The following is a 15,648-nucleotide window of genomic DNA, read 5'->3' as shown; positions in this document are numbered from 1 at the left end:
CCACCACACATACTACCTCTTCCAATCATCACAACTAACACAAACACCCCTGACACACATCCATCTCCTCTTACACACCTCATACACTCATCTCCAAGACACATCAGCACCCCCTGTAATACTCTAATACCACTCATCAGCACTAACTCGCATACAAATCCTTCACAGAAAACCACTACACCAATATCCCCTCTCACTATCCCACAAAAACAACAAAATCAAAATAACATAAACTTTAATTATACTTTCCATCACACCCCCTTCCACCCTCATGAGTACACAAAGAATACAAATCCTGACCAATCTTCAACCCTACATTCTCACAACATTTCTTCACAAACATCTACCAAAAGCACACCAACACAGCAACATTCATGTACCCTCCTCTCATCCATTTCACAATTTAGAGTCCTACATTATGAACCACATGCTCCTCCACCACCCCTAACCCATATTCCTTTGACACTAAACAGATGCAAACAAAATAAACAACATGCCACTCTTAACAACTTATCATCCCCTTGTCTATTACATAATAAGGCTACCCTACAAAAAAAGTAAACTCTTCCTGTCTCTCTCAGCCACCAAGTCCACCACCAACCCACACAGACCCAACAAAATGCCTCCTAAGCCTGCTGGAAGAGGAACACTATATTGAAAAACAGGACTATTGTGACCCTCACACAGTTATCACAACTAACAACACACCTGCTACAAGCTCAAAATATACTGCTCTCCCTTCTCCTAAACAGAACAACACCACCAGTAACACACTTTTTCTAAACCTCCTGCTTCTAAATGCTCGATTACTCTAAAAAAACAAGCACCTCCTCTACGACCTGCTCACGGACACACAACCTGACTTACTATTCAAAACAGAATCATGGTTGGAAGATTACATGGCTGCAGTGTTGCATGAAGCCGTTCCTCCGGGCTATCAAACCATAACACAAAACCGTAAAAGCAATAGAGGAGGTGGACTAGCTATTATATTCAAACAAGCAATAAATCTCACTAAAACAGACAACATTTCCACACAATATTGTGAGGCCCTCCTCACCAGGTGCAACAATTCACCAACTTCATCCTGTAACCTTCTCCTCCTTTACAGACCTCCACCTAACAACTCAACATTCCCAGACGCTTTTCTAGATACAGTCTCAAACCTTATTACATTATACTCAAACCTATGCGTTCTTAGGGACCTAAGTATTTGGTTTTGACAAACCCAATATGCCCCATCCAAAAGCTATCACCACTGGACTAGTCGCATTGAACCTACATCAGACTGTACACAACCCCTCACACATCGCTGGACACATCCTAGATGTCATTTTTGCAAAGCCTGAACTAGTTACCATTCATAGCATCACGACAATCACATGACCAGACCACCATTTGATAACTTTCTCACATAAAAACACCACAAATCAACACACCTCACAGCAACTTACATACATGCACCTATCAACCATGGAGCAAACTCAATTTTGAACACTTAGAAGCACAACTAACAGCCAGCACAGATCTAGATACAATTAATTCTGTTCCAAAACTTCATGAGTGGCTACAGGAAGCTTTGGATATTGTTATACCACTCAGAAAAACTAAACAGGACATAGGAAAACCAATACCTTTGAGAAACACAGAACTTACAAAGATAAAGCAACACATCAGAAAGTTGCAGCGGACCTGGCTCAAAACAAACAACATTCAAGACAAACTGCAGCTACACAAGCGTAACAGAATATATAAACCATCAATCAAAAAAGCTAAAAAAAAGGTACTACTCGGACAGAATTCTAAATGCTCAATCTGCAATTAAAGAATTTTATAAAATTCTCAATGAATTTCGAAAACCTACATGCATGGAAGGAAGTCACCGCACTACTCAAGATTTCACAAACAACCTGGCAACCCATTACACAACAAAGGCAGACACAATGGACTCCTATATAAGACAGAAGAAAACCATCAGCACCAACCCTCTTTCCTAAAATCCCTTTTAAGAATAAACCAACCCAGCCTCTACAGTCCTTCAAACAAATGTCATAAGGTGAATTTATGGATCTGGTCAAAGCAAGCAGGCCTTCCGGTTGCCCTTCTGACCCTTGTCTACCCCCCAAAGCATACATACGTCAGTTATTAAAGAAAACAAACCTTGACCCACAGGACCCTAACAACTACTGACCAATCACATATGGACCTTTCCTGGGCAAACTGATATAAAGAGCAGCATTCTCCCAGATGTCACAAATCATTGAAGACAATTCTATACTTTCAGACTACAAAACTGGATTTGGCCCAGGAGGAGACACTGAATCAGCACTCATAGCAATCTGGGATGATCTTAAAAACACTGCAGTGGAGTGGCTGAACTACATCTCTTGGACCGCTCAGCTGCCTTTGATACAATTGACCATGACACCCTAATTCAAAGACTTCACGAAGCCGGCATAGAAGCGACTGCTCTCGACTGGATTACATCCTATCTTCAAAACAGAACTAATATTATCTATTCTCCCCTCTACTCGTCCAAACCCTGCCTCACAAAAGAAGGGGACCCCCAAGGATCAATCATCTCACCTTTGCTTTTCGACATCTACATGATATCATTACCAGAACTGATCCATGATTTCCAACTAACATGCTACAACTATGCAGATGACACACTTATACTACTTAAATTGGAATGCCCCAAAGACATTGAAAACTCACAAATCTTTAATTGCCTCAGAGCCGTTAATCAATGGATGACTTGGAGCCATCTCAAACTAAATGCTTCCAAAACGGAAATACTCACATGTGGTGACTGGAATAATCATGACCCACTGAGCGCCTGGCCTGACGATCTCGGACCACCTTCTCAACTATCCAAGGAAGTTAAAAACCTTGTAATTACCATGGACTCCAAGTTAACAATGAATGCCCAAGTGGACAAATTAGCATGAACAAACTTCATCACCTTGAAGACTCTGCGATGCATCTTGCCCCACCTCGGATTTTCACACAAGGTGCAGGTTACTATCTCTCTTGTACTATCCAAACTGGATTATGCCAATGACCGCTACCATGGATCATCTCTATCTATTACGAAAAAACTACAACATATTCAGAATTCCGCTGCCAGGCTATTATTACATGTAAAGCCACAAGGCCACATCTCCCCCGCCTTGAGAGCACTACACTGGTTACCTGTTGCCAGAAGATCCACCTTCAAGCTGCTTTGTATCACCCACAAAGCTATACATGAAACAGGACCACTTTTTATCAGAAACAAAATAACCAAATACATACAACAAAGAAAACTCTGTTCAAGATTAGTACCCTGCCTTAGAACACCAACATACAAGAAAAAGACTATAGGTGGTACATCCTTCTCCGTTCAAGCAGCCAAACTATGGAATTCATTACCCCCAATGTAAGATCCATGGATAACTATCTTATCTTCAGAAGACTACTCAAGAGTTGGCTCTTTCCGTCATAACAACCATATTCAAACAGCAATGACCTGCAAATGCCTCTGTTGATAAATATTTTTAATCTGATTAAGTGTATATTCTAGATATGTATAGTTCTTTAGGAAATATGTATCGCTACTATGTCCTAACAATAAATTATACACATACTCTTTAAACCTGGTTAGGGTGTATATGTCTGTGTACGTATATATGTGTGTGCATATACATATATATGTGTATGCTACTCTATGCTTCACACGTTCATAGGTCATTGCATAGCTCCTAGATAAGTTGTTCTATTACATACTTATGAATCCCTGCTCTCGTTTTTATATCATATTGATCAAATGTTTTATTCTCATAAGCATTTTGCTATTCAAAATTGAGGAAAGATAAATATATAAGTTAGAAAATTACACTTATTAATTAATTTCAAATATTACAAATCTTGAAAGTCTGTTTATATAATACTACTTTTCTTCTGATATTATTGTACACGTTATTATATTCCTTGAGCATATATTCCCTTACTATGTATTTACATATCTATTTATTTATTACTCTAGCCTTACTGTACTAGAGAAAATTAAATAAAAATAAATAAAATAAAATTTATAAATAACATTCACATTATAAATAAGCTAATTAAAGTAAAAATCATAATAATAATAATAATGAATAAATAAATTAAAGAAAAAATACAAATAAAAATAATGATAAAAAAGTGTATCTATATATATATATATCTAAAATTATAAATAAATAAACATCATATACATTTAGGCGGTCATTCTGACCCTGGCGGTCAAAGACCGCCAGGGCGGAGGACCGCGGGAGCACCGCCGACAGGCCGGCGGTGCTCCAATGGGGATTCCGACCGCGGCGGTAAAGCCGCGGTCGGACCGGCAACACTGGCGGTCTCCCGCCAGTGTCCCGCCGCCCCATTGAATCCTCCAAGGCGGCGCAGCTTGCTGCGCCGCCGAGGGGATTCCGACCCCCCCTACCGCCATCCAGATCCCGGCGGTCCGACCGCCGGGAACCGGATGGCGGTAGGGGGGGTCGCGGGGCCCCTGGGGGCCCCTGCAGTGCCCATGCCACTGGCATGGGCCCCCGTAAGAGGGCCCCTACAAGTATTTCACTGTCTGCTGCGCAGACAGTGAAATACGCGACGGGTGCAACTGCACCCGTCGCACAGCTTTCACTCCGCCGGCTCGATTCCGAGCCGGCTTCATCGTGGAAGCCTCTTTCCCGCTGGGCTGGCGGGCGGCCTGAAGGCGGCCGCCCGCCAGCCCAGCGGGAATGTCAGAATTACCGCCGCGGTCTTTCGACCGCGGAACGGTAACCTGACGGCGGGACTTTGGCGGGCGGCCTCCGCCGCCCGCCAAGGTCAGAATGAGGGCCTTACTCTCTTGTAAGCTTTACTTTGTCTACTCATCCCCCATGTCATGTCTCTATCAATCTATTCTCCATCCCCACTTTGACTCATCCCAAACCCATTCTACTACTTTCATCTCCAAAATAACCCTGCCTAAGCTCTTCCTTCCTTTTTCGCATCTAGCTCACCCCAAACCTCAGTTTACTACCATAATCTCCAAAACAACCCTACCAAATTCTCCCTTATTTATCTCACCTTTGACTCATCCGAAACCCTCCTGCTACTATGATCTCCCTATCCCTTTCCACAGACTCTTCCCTCCTACATCTCTCCTTTACTCATGCCAAGCCTCATCCTATTACTATAAACTCCCAATTAACACTTCTGGATTCTTCCCTCCTCCATTACTTAAATCAATCCAACTAACAAACTCACATATCCTCTGCTCAAATTAATTCATAATAAAACTAAAACTGTACTCATATTTCCCTATACTAATTAACCACTAATCACTCTTGGGTTCTGGAGTAGCATGCTACTCGCCGAAAATCGCTTTGATGCCTCGTCAGGGATATTAAGAGCTATATCAATACTATTACAATTTCAACATAATTCTGACCTTGCTTCCCCATCCAGAAATACCTTGTCTCCATACCACAGCTTCTCCGTAGGGCCTTTGCTTTCAGTCTCTGAAGGGCTCGATAATGTAAAGGGAGTGGAAATATTGCTTGAGTCGAAGATGACAAGAGACCCAAAAGTCTGGATAACTTCCTCACCATAAGAAGCTCTTGTTTGAGAACATATCTTATCTCCTTCCGAATTTTGCCAATCTTCTCTAGATGTAACAAAAGAATCACTTATATAGTATCTATTGTGACTCCTAGATACTCTATGGATCTTGAGAGAGTAATGTAGTGGGTTCGGCTTAGGACTTGGTTAGGGTGTTTTTGTAAAGGATCCAGTACACCAGGTATCATGCGTAAGTGCTCTTCTCTCTGGCTCTTGGAATAATACTTGGTTTTTCTTCCTACAGGTTCGTCCTACCCAGACGTCGAGACCAAGGGATGGGCGGTGGTCTAGATGAAGCTGGACATCTGTGATAGCCACGCCCCTCCAGGGACGTGGCGGGTCCGGCTGTGTCTCTCGTCGGTTGTAGTCGGCGTCTCCATATTCAGGTCTTTGTCCTGCTGCTTCTCGAAATCGTCTTCTTCGTCCTCCGGTTTCGTGTCTCTCCTCTCCTCTGGCTTCGCGTCTCTCCTCTCCTCCGGCTCCGTGTCTCTCCTCTCCTCCGGCTCTGTCCAGTTGCGTGCCTCCTCTCTACCCGTTAGTCCTTTTTCTCCTCGCGCCGATGCTGCTTCAACCCTGATATCCGGATTTGGAATCACTTCCGGGTTGTCATCATCCTGATGCATACCCCCGGGGCACCCCTCGGGCGGTTCCGGGGCTTGAATTGTAGCCGTGGCTGTGACGGCCCGGTTACATGTCCCTCCCCAAGACTGGGGCTGTTCCAGACCTGGTGCTATCGGACAGCGGGATTAATAGTTGGCATAACACATCAACTCGCCCGGAAGGTGGCACATCTGAAAGGTAAAAGGTTGTAGTTCCATTAGCCATCTCAGTATAGGGGCATTGGTATTTTTATGACGAGACAGCCACATAAGAGGTGCGTGGTCGGTGTACAGAATAAAAGGGCGTCCCAGAAGGTAGTACTGCAAGCTCTCCATAACGCCCACTTTATGGTCAGGCATTCCCTTTCAATAATAGGGTAGCGTTGTTCCCGGGGTAGTAGTTTACAGCCGATAAAAACTATGGGATGGCTGGTACTCTCTTCTCTCTTTTGAAACAACACCGCTTCTAGGCCTACATCTGAAGCGTCGGTCTGGAGATAGAAAGGTCGAAGGAAATCAGGACCACACAAAATAGGTTTTGTTGTGAGACTGGTCTGTAGAGAGAGATAACTCCGGCGTTGGGACGGTGTTAAACTCATTATTTTCGTGGGCTGACCCTTTTTTTGTAGATCAGTCAAAGGAGCTGCCAGGGTAGAATAATGGGGAATGAACCTCCGATAATATCCTACCAAACCCAAAAAGGATCATACCTCTTTTTTTGTAGGGGGTGGAGGTATGCGTGCAATGGCTTCCGCTTTGTTCAGCTGGGGTTTAATTATGCCACCCCCTATGTGATATCCTAGATAGGAAATGTCAGTATCAGCTAGACGACTTTTAGTGGGGTTAGCCGTCAATCCGGCGTGGTGTAAAACCGTAAATATGTTATCTAGGTGGACTAAATGTTCGTCCCAGGTTTCGCTGTGTTCTACAATATCATCCAAGTATGCTGCTGCGTATCTGGAGTATTGCCGTAACAGGGAATCCATAAGACGCTGAAATGTGGCCGGTGCGCCATGTAGTCCAAAAGGGAGAACATTAAAGTTGTAAAGACCAGAGGATGTGGAAAAGGCCGTTTTTTCTTTGTCTGCGGAGGCCAAAGGGATCTGCCAATAGCCCTTTGTAAGGTCAAGGATAGACATGTACTTGGCCTTTCCTAATCGTTCTATTAATTCATCTACTCTGGGAAGTGGGTATGTGTCAAACTGTGATATAGCGTTGACTTGTCGGAAATCAATGCAAAAGCAAACAGACCCATCTGGTTTGGGGACCAATACCACTGGGGAACACCAAGGGCTATTAGAGGGCTCTATGACCCCCATTCGTAAAAAAAATTCTATTTCCTGTTCTACCACGATTTTCCGGGCTTCAGGCATGCGGTAGGGTCGAAGACGTATCACCTTTCCTGGTAGCGTTTTGATATGGTGTTGTACTATTGTGGTTTTCCCTGGGTGAGTGGAGAACAATTTGTCATGGCGGGACAGGAGTTGTGTTAGCTGATCCTTTTGTCTAGGGGAGAGGAGTGTATTCCTCTGAGGTTCTTCGGGTTTCGAGTCTGGATTCGTATGACACCAACCAATGTCAAGTTCTTTTATGGTATTAATCAGGAATCCCGCTACAGATGCCGTTGGGCGATCAGGGGGTTCTTCCCATTTTTTAAGGAGGTTTATGTGAAAGATTTGGGTCTTTCTTAGATTCTCTGTCATCTCAATGGTATAGGTTACCGGGGTCACCGCCTCTAGAACCCTATATGGCCCTTGCCATTTAGCTAGTAATTGATTTTCGGAGCTAGGTAAAAGGACAAGAACCTTTATTCAATGTACGCATCTGGGTGTTTCTGTCGTAATATTGTTTTTGCTTGTTTTGGGCCTTCTCTAAATGTTCTCTCACGTCTTCCCATACCAATCGGATTTGTGATTTTAGGTCACTGGTATATTCTAAGAGGGATTTTTCTCCTCCTCCCACATCTCGGCAGCCATACCCAACAGGTTTCGGAGTTGTCGCCCAAAGACCAACTCAAACGGACTATGTCGGGTGGAGGCTTGTTCATGTGTTCTCATTGCGTAGAGAACTAAGGGTAACCTTCTGTTCCAGTCCTTATCAGAATCAGAAAGGTTTTTTTTTCAAAAGGGTTTTTAATGTGCGGTTATACCTTTCTACTAGCCCGTCAGTTTGTGGATGTACCGAGGTCCTAAGATGTTTAATTTCTAGAATCTGGCAGATTTGTGTCATTAAGTTCGACATAAACTGTGTCCCTTGGTCGGTTAGTATTTCTATCGGGAAGCCCACTCGGGAAAAAAAAACAATCATGGCGTGAGCTACACTCTTCGTATTCATGCTGGTTAGGGGAATGGCCTCTGGATATCTTGTGGCGTAGTCGACCAATACTACAATATATCTATATCCTTTTGAAGAAGGGATGAGGGGTCCTACGAGTTCCATACCTACTCGGTAAAAGGGTATGTCGATAATAGGTAGTGGTTGCAAGGGAACCCTTCTCCTAGGTCCGGGTTCAATAAACTGACATTTGGGACACTGTTGGCAAAACCGCAGAATCTGGGAAAATACTCCTGGCCAGTAAAACCTACGCAACAGATATTCTTCGTTTTTTTCCCTTCCGTAATGGCCCCCACCCGACTGACTATGGGCTAAATGTAGGACCTGTAGTCTATATGCTTCTGGGACTAGTAACTGTTTCTTTTCTTGGTTATTATGAATCGTGATTCTATATTACAGGTTCTTATATATGGAAAATGAGGGTCCCTTTTCTCCAGGTTTTCTAGGTCATGCTGCTCTCCATGCATTTAGGAGCGTGGGATCTTCCCTTTGACAAGATCGAAAAAGACGAAGGCTAGTGAAAGCAATATTTCATGTATTTAGCCGGTTGGACTCTAGGTCTTTAGACGCATATAGTCTTTTTGTCTCTCTTTTCTCATTCTTGCTAGGTTTATATCTCGTGGTAGTCGGTTGGATTGATTCTGTAGCGAAAGGGGCTTCTTTCCACCAGGGATCGGTTTCCCCACTTTTTCGGACACTGTCTATAAGCGCCGCAAATGGAATATAATCAGTCCTGATAATAACTTCTTCCACCAATCGCTCCACTACTCCCATTCTGATTTTGTCGCTTCTTTCATCCCAGGTAAGTGAGACCCAGGTCATGGCTCCCTTGAGTCTCCATGAATACAACATATAGCCACGCCGGCTCCTGGAGTAAGGGTATTTTTATTGACCAGATCGGCTCTAATGACCGACTCACTACAGCCAGAATCTACTAATACTAATGTTCAGTGTCCATTGACAACCAATTCTCTCTTATATTGCTTATCCTTGTTTCCCACACAATACACCCTGTGTTCAGGCCTGTCAATCTTATGGGGGCATACACAGGCGACATGACCCCATTCCCCACAACTATAACATTGGGGATGCTGTATGGGAGGTCTGTCCACCACCCAAGGTTTTCCATTATCACCGGGGGATTTTCTACTCATGGAATGGAAGGGGCCAAGGATCGGACGAGAGGGGTTAGGGTTCCCGCGATGAGGTATAGATTTAAATTCCATAAAGCGATGATATGCACAAGCTAACTCAGTGGTTGTTGAGATATCTGGATTGGGGTGTTGTTTAATCCAGTTGCGGGTGGCGGTCGGTAATGCCTCCATGTATTGTTCCAATAATATGGTTTCTGTGATGTCCTCTCGGTTTGTTCTGATTGGGCCCAACCACTTTAGACCCAGGTCTTTTACCCGGTAGTACAATGCCCGGGGATTTTCTGAGGGCCCCCATTTGGCCTTCCTGAACCGAAGTCGATAGTGTTCTGTGTCAAATCCAATGCGCTCTAAAATACTTTTCTGGATGTCCTGGTAAGGTGTAGTACCCCCAGGGTTCACTGCCTGGTAAGCGGCCTGCAGGGTGCCTGTCAACAGAGGGGCTATGTATTGTTCCCACTGATCCTGGGGCCAGGTGGCAGAGGTGGCGACTCTTTCAAAATTCGTAAAAAAGGAGTCTGGATCCTCGCCTTCCTGGTATCGTTGTAACACTGAGCTGGGTACGTTGGGGTGAACCCTGGTAGCGGCAATGGTATCAGTCAGTATCTTTAAAGCATTTTCGTGGACTAACTGATTGTTGGCCATAATGGTCGCTTGACTTTTCAGGGCACTTTGAAAGGCCTCCCGCTCTGTTTTGGCCTCTTTTTGTTGTTCTTCCCAAACTAGCTGGAGGTGTTGTTGTCCCTCCGCTAGTTGCTGCATCATGTCCACTATGGTGGGTTTTTCCTCCATCTTGGAGTGTCCTTGGGTACGGTCTTTTTGTGTGTCAAATCCCACTTCTGACACCACTGTAGTGGGTTCGGCTTAGGACTTGGTTAGGGTGTTTTTGTAAAGGATCTAGTACACCAGGTATCATGCGTAAGTGCTCTTTATTTATCCTCTGAATGTGCTTTTAATACTTTTCTGTCTATTTATGTCCTTACGGAATGTCCCAGGGTTTTCTTCTCTCTGGCTTTTGGAATAATACTTGGTTTTTCTTCCTACAGGTTCGTCCCACCCAGACGTCGAGACCAAGGGTTTGGCGGGGGTCTAGATGAAGCTGGACATCTGTGATAGCCACGCACCTCCAGGGACGTGGTGGGTCCGGCCGTGTCTCTTGTTGGTTGTAGTCAGCGTCTCAGTATTCAGGTCTTTGTCCAGCTGCTTCTCGGAATCATCTTCTACGTCCTCCAGTTTTGTGTCTCTCCTCTCCTCCGGCTTCGCGTCTCTCCTCTCCTCCGGCTCCGTCCAGTTGCGCACCAACTCTTTCCCAGTTAGTCCTTTTTCTCCTCGTGCCGATGCTGCTTCAACCCGGATATCTGAGTTTGGAATCACTTCCGGCTGTTGTCATCGTGATGCATACCCCTGGGGTACCCCTCGGACGGTTCCGGGTCTTGAATTGTAGCCATGGCTGTGATGGCCTGGTTACAAGTAAGAACTGATTTGTCTTTGTTTACGATAAAACCCAAACTCACCAAAAGGGAAATAACTTTGTCTAGATCCTTCATAATTTGCGATCTGCATAGTGACGTGATAAGGATGTTGTCTAAGTAAATAATCATCTGAATCCGTCTCTCCCTGAGGAACGAAGCTACTGCTCTCATTACCTTCATAAAACACCAAGGTATTGATGATAGACAAAAGGGAAGTGCTTGAATTGATAAAGTCAACCCTGCCAGGGGAATTGAAGGTAAGGTTGAAACTCCTTGGCCATGGGAATGGTAAAATATCCATTCTTCAGATCTAGTTTCACAAAATCTGTTTTGAACCCTGAAACAGTTACTATGATCCAATGACCCTGTGTACTTGTTTCCATACTTGGGGAAAAAAGTCTGATTCTTCCTCCCACCTTTGATTGGGAAGAAGAAGGATCTAAAATCATACTACTCACCCTAGAATCCTGATGAGCCATGTCCGCATGTCCTATATCCTCTTCTCGCTGTGAACATCCTCTTTGCAGATAAAATGACGTAGTTGTTGCAGACTGGTACCCTTTAAAAGAGTTTCCTTTTGGGTATCTTGGGTTTGAAAAATGGGACCTTTGGGAACTACAGCTGGAAAAAAGTCCCCTTCTTCTGGCCCGTCCAAAAACACTAGCACTAAAAACATTGCGCATATTAAATTGCACCTTATCAAGTGCAGTGAATATTGCAACATATTTGCTGAGTGATTTGGTCATATCTTCACAAAATAGAAGGCCTTTTTGGTTCCCTGAAGGTTTTTTTTAATTCCTGCTCTTTCTTTTTTGGGTTAATCTTCAGTAAAACAATTCTACGCCTCTCGCCATTAAGACCTGCTTTTGCATTACAGAGGAGAACCACAGCTCTTTGGCTCCATCTTCTAAGCAGCTTTATGTCCAGAGGAAGATCATTGGTGTGAGCCTCTTCCGCCATATCCATTATTCTTGCCAGTGGTCTGAGTATGTCAAGGAGACAATCCTGGCAGGAGTTTTGGGATTTCTCCAGTCCCTTTCTCTATGCAGTCTAAAAAAAAGGTGAAAAGCTGTGGGTCAAGTTTAAGTGTAAGTCATACCTCGTCCTTTATGACCAGCGTTTAGCAGTCTGCTCTTAAAATGTTCCTTGAGCTTTTTTCCCGCAAATTTTGGATCCAGTGCTTTATACACCTGGCTACATGGTAAAGGGGATACCACTCAGCACTCCTTGGGTGCTTGATGTTGTCCAGAGAAAACATTTACTCCCCCAGAGGGTCTATAATAACATCTTTTAAGGTTAAGGGAGTGTCCTCCTTAAAGAGATCCTCTCCTTCAAACTCGCCTGGGTTGAAATCCAGAATATATTCATCTAGGGTGATTCATGTGACTCTCCCTCACATACATCAGTATTTTGAATGTCGCTTAGGACATCAGAAACTGGTGTGTCGCATCGGACACCCTTTGTGTTTGTGCCGCTTGGGACACCCATACTGTGCAAGGTGTTTAGAACTCCTGTTTCTGTCAAAGTGCTTAGACCGCCTGATTTTTGTCGAGGTGCTTAGACCTCCTGTTTTCATTGATGTGCTTAGACCTTCCATTTTTTAAAATGGTACAGCTCCCTTCCCAATATATATGCATTTTCTTTTTCTTTTACCTCTTTTTCCTGAGGAATTGGATATTCTTGTTCATCTTTTTCATTATTGGAACCCCTCAATGACAATTACCTATTTGAATGTATCCTGCATGCAAGTCTGTATCTTCTGCTGAATAATTTTTTTAATGGTCTCCTCAATCATACTAAATTGAGACATCTCAGGGATTTTGTTTTCTTGGCAAGATAATATAGTCTTAAGAAAACAGAGACAAGTATTTAAAAGAGTTTGAAAATCTTATAGTTCATTTCTCTTGGTAGTAAGATTATATTGAAACCCTTGAGCAAAGATGTGTAAAAACCAAAGGTGGGGTGAACAGCTGATCAGCACACCGCAATAGTACCTGTTAGCAAGCAGACGTTTTGCAGTGTATAACATCACCCGCTCCAAAACCTGTCAAATTTTTCATATGAAAGCCAACAAAATGGCCGCATGCACAACGTTGGGCGTTGTCCACACAATTCCTCTAATTACTTCCAAAAATTGACTCATCGGGCAGCCTCTGAGTTTCAGCTCCTCAAGACCTTCACTGAACTTTAAAGAGCAGAGCCCGCTAAAAGCCTGACCACCCCAAAGAAGAACGGGGCACCAGTCAAGTATTCCCCGTGGTCCGAAGTGCAGGCATCACCAGCGACATCTGCAGAAGCGGACCGCTTTGCTCCATGTGTCAGTCCGAGATGTGGGTGTCACTGGCAACAACTGCAGGAGTGGACTGCCCAGCTCCCTGTACTGAGATGAGTCCTGTCAACAAGGACGGCTTGTGAGAGCATGCGAGCACATACGAAAGGATCCCAAAGAACATGTAGAAGGTAACCTATCAAAAGGATAAAAAGAGTCAAAAGGCACCGTCTATAAGCACGAACAAACACTTTGTGTATTCTATAACTTGGAAGCCATTAGACACATCCCAACCAACAAGTTTTTTGGCATAAGCATTAAGAATAAGCAGTAAAGTATAAGCATAAAAGGATACTTATCTGTCAGGAGCAGCATTAAAAAGAGGCAGATTTTTGACTGCTTGGACTAATTATATGAATGGATGGTTCTGTGCTAGAATGTTTTTCTTTGTGATTTCATTTCCTTTTAAGTGCTTTGTGGAGTAGTATTAAAGCAATAATGCATAATGGTAGCCTCTGGTCTTGTAATCTACCCTAGCTTTAAATAATATTGTCTAAGAATATTTCTAGATCCATCTATTACACCATGCTGGGTAACTCATTACTTTTCTGTCTCTGTAAGGGGCCTCATATGCTGCTCCCTTTTCCTGATCATTATAACACCACCCACTGTGATCCAGACTAGTACAAGATTTGGGTGGGGCAGATTCCAGGACTGGGATGAGGAAGATTTGGACTCGGTGTAATGAAGATTACCAGTAAGTAATCGAGGCATTGCCCCCTCAACTGTCTTCCTCATCCTAGTCCTAACTGAGGATATACCCTAGCCAAAATCACACTCAGTCACAGACCATCTACAAGAAAAATCACAATAGCATGAGCCCTTCACTCTTTCAAATAAAAGGAAATCAAAACTGAGGACCAAGAATCTGAATTGTCGTCATAATCGACAGATCCCACATGGGGTCGATGAAGGCATATCAAGAAAAACAAAGTGAAACAAAAAAGCGAACACCAAGGAAAAAAGCCTAAAAATGAAGAAAGAAGAACATGTAATTTCACTAACATCGAAAAAGCCAATTACACTTAGAAAAAAATAACCCATTCAAGAAAAGAGGAAGTTCAAGCTTTAAGTCTCCCGGAAGGAGAGAAGACAAAAAGGAGAAATCAGCAATTAAATATTATGGCAAATCACTACCGCTTTGCACAAACATTTAGGAAGGGCAGCAAAACAAAGTATGAACCATAATAGTAAAGGGTAACTAGTAACCCCAACATTACCCCATGAGAAAGACACAAATACGGGAATAGTGGAACAAGGTTAGATAGATAGGGTTGTGTAGACAGATACCTGGATTTGCAAAAATATACATGTAGATAGGGCAGGAAATTGGGATAAATAGCAGAGATTCAGTTTGTCATAAAATCTATTAAAGCATAACAAACAAGAACACTGAAAATGAACAAACTCATACAAGCTGAACATTCAAACTAAATGTATTTACAAATACAATGACATACATGTGCGCTGAAAGCAAACTAAAAAGCCCCACAAGTGGAATTTCCCATCTCAGCTGGAATTAAGTATGAGAGGTGTTCAGAAATTTCAAAATAATATTGGCCAGAGAATCATATTTGAGATAAAGCAGAACACAAGGTAGACATTATTCCCTAGAAACAATAAGAACTGAATTCTTAACAACACCCAAACTATAAACACTTGGCCCTGAGTGACCATCTGCATGAAAAGAGTGATTAGCAAAAAAGACAGTTAATATACCCCCAATTCAAACTCCTTTGAAAGATGACCTAAAACATTGAACTCTGGAAAAGAGAATCGGAGATAGGAAAAAGCACAGAACACAGAGGGTGTCATTATGACCCCGGCGGTAGGTGATAATGTGGCGGTAGTACTGGCAACAGGCTGGCAATACATACGACCCCATTATGAAATTGGTGAGTTGGCTGCAGCCAACCCGCCAATTTACCATTCCTACCGCCACAGTGGTAGCAGCCGCCGGGCAGGAGATAACAATCTCAGGCCGGCAGCCGCTATTGTACTGCCAGCGGCATTTTGAGCTTGCCTACCGCTATGGTCTTGGTGATGAAGCCCCCTACCCACCCTCCATCTACGCTAACCCCCTCTTTTCCTCCATCCACCATACACGCACACTCGCAGACATGCACCACGCATACATG

The sequence above is a fragment of the Pleurodeles waltl genome, chromosome 11, assembly GCF_031143425.1.
Source record: "Pleurodeles waltl isolate 20211129_DDA chromosome 11, aPleWal1.hap1.20221129, whole genome shotgun sequence".
Lineage (NCBI taxonomy): Eukaryota > Metazoa > Chordata > Amphibia > Caudata > Salamandridae > Pleurodeles > Pleurodeles waltl.
This window is presented reverse-complemented; position numbering follows the sequence as displayed.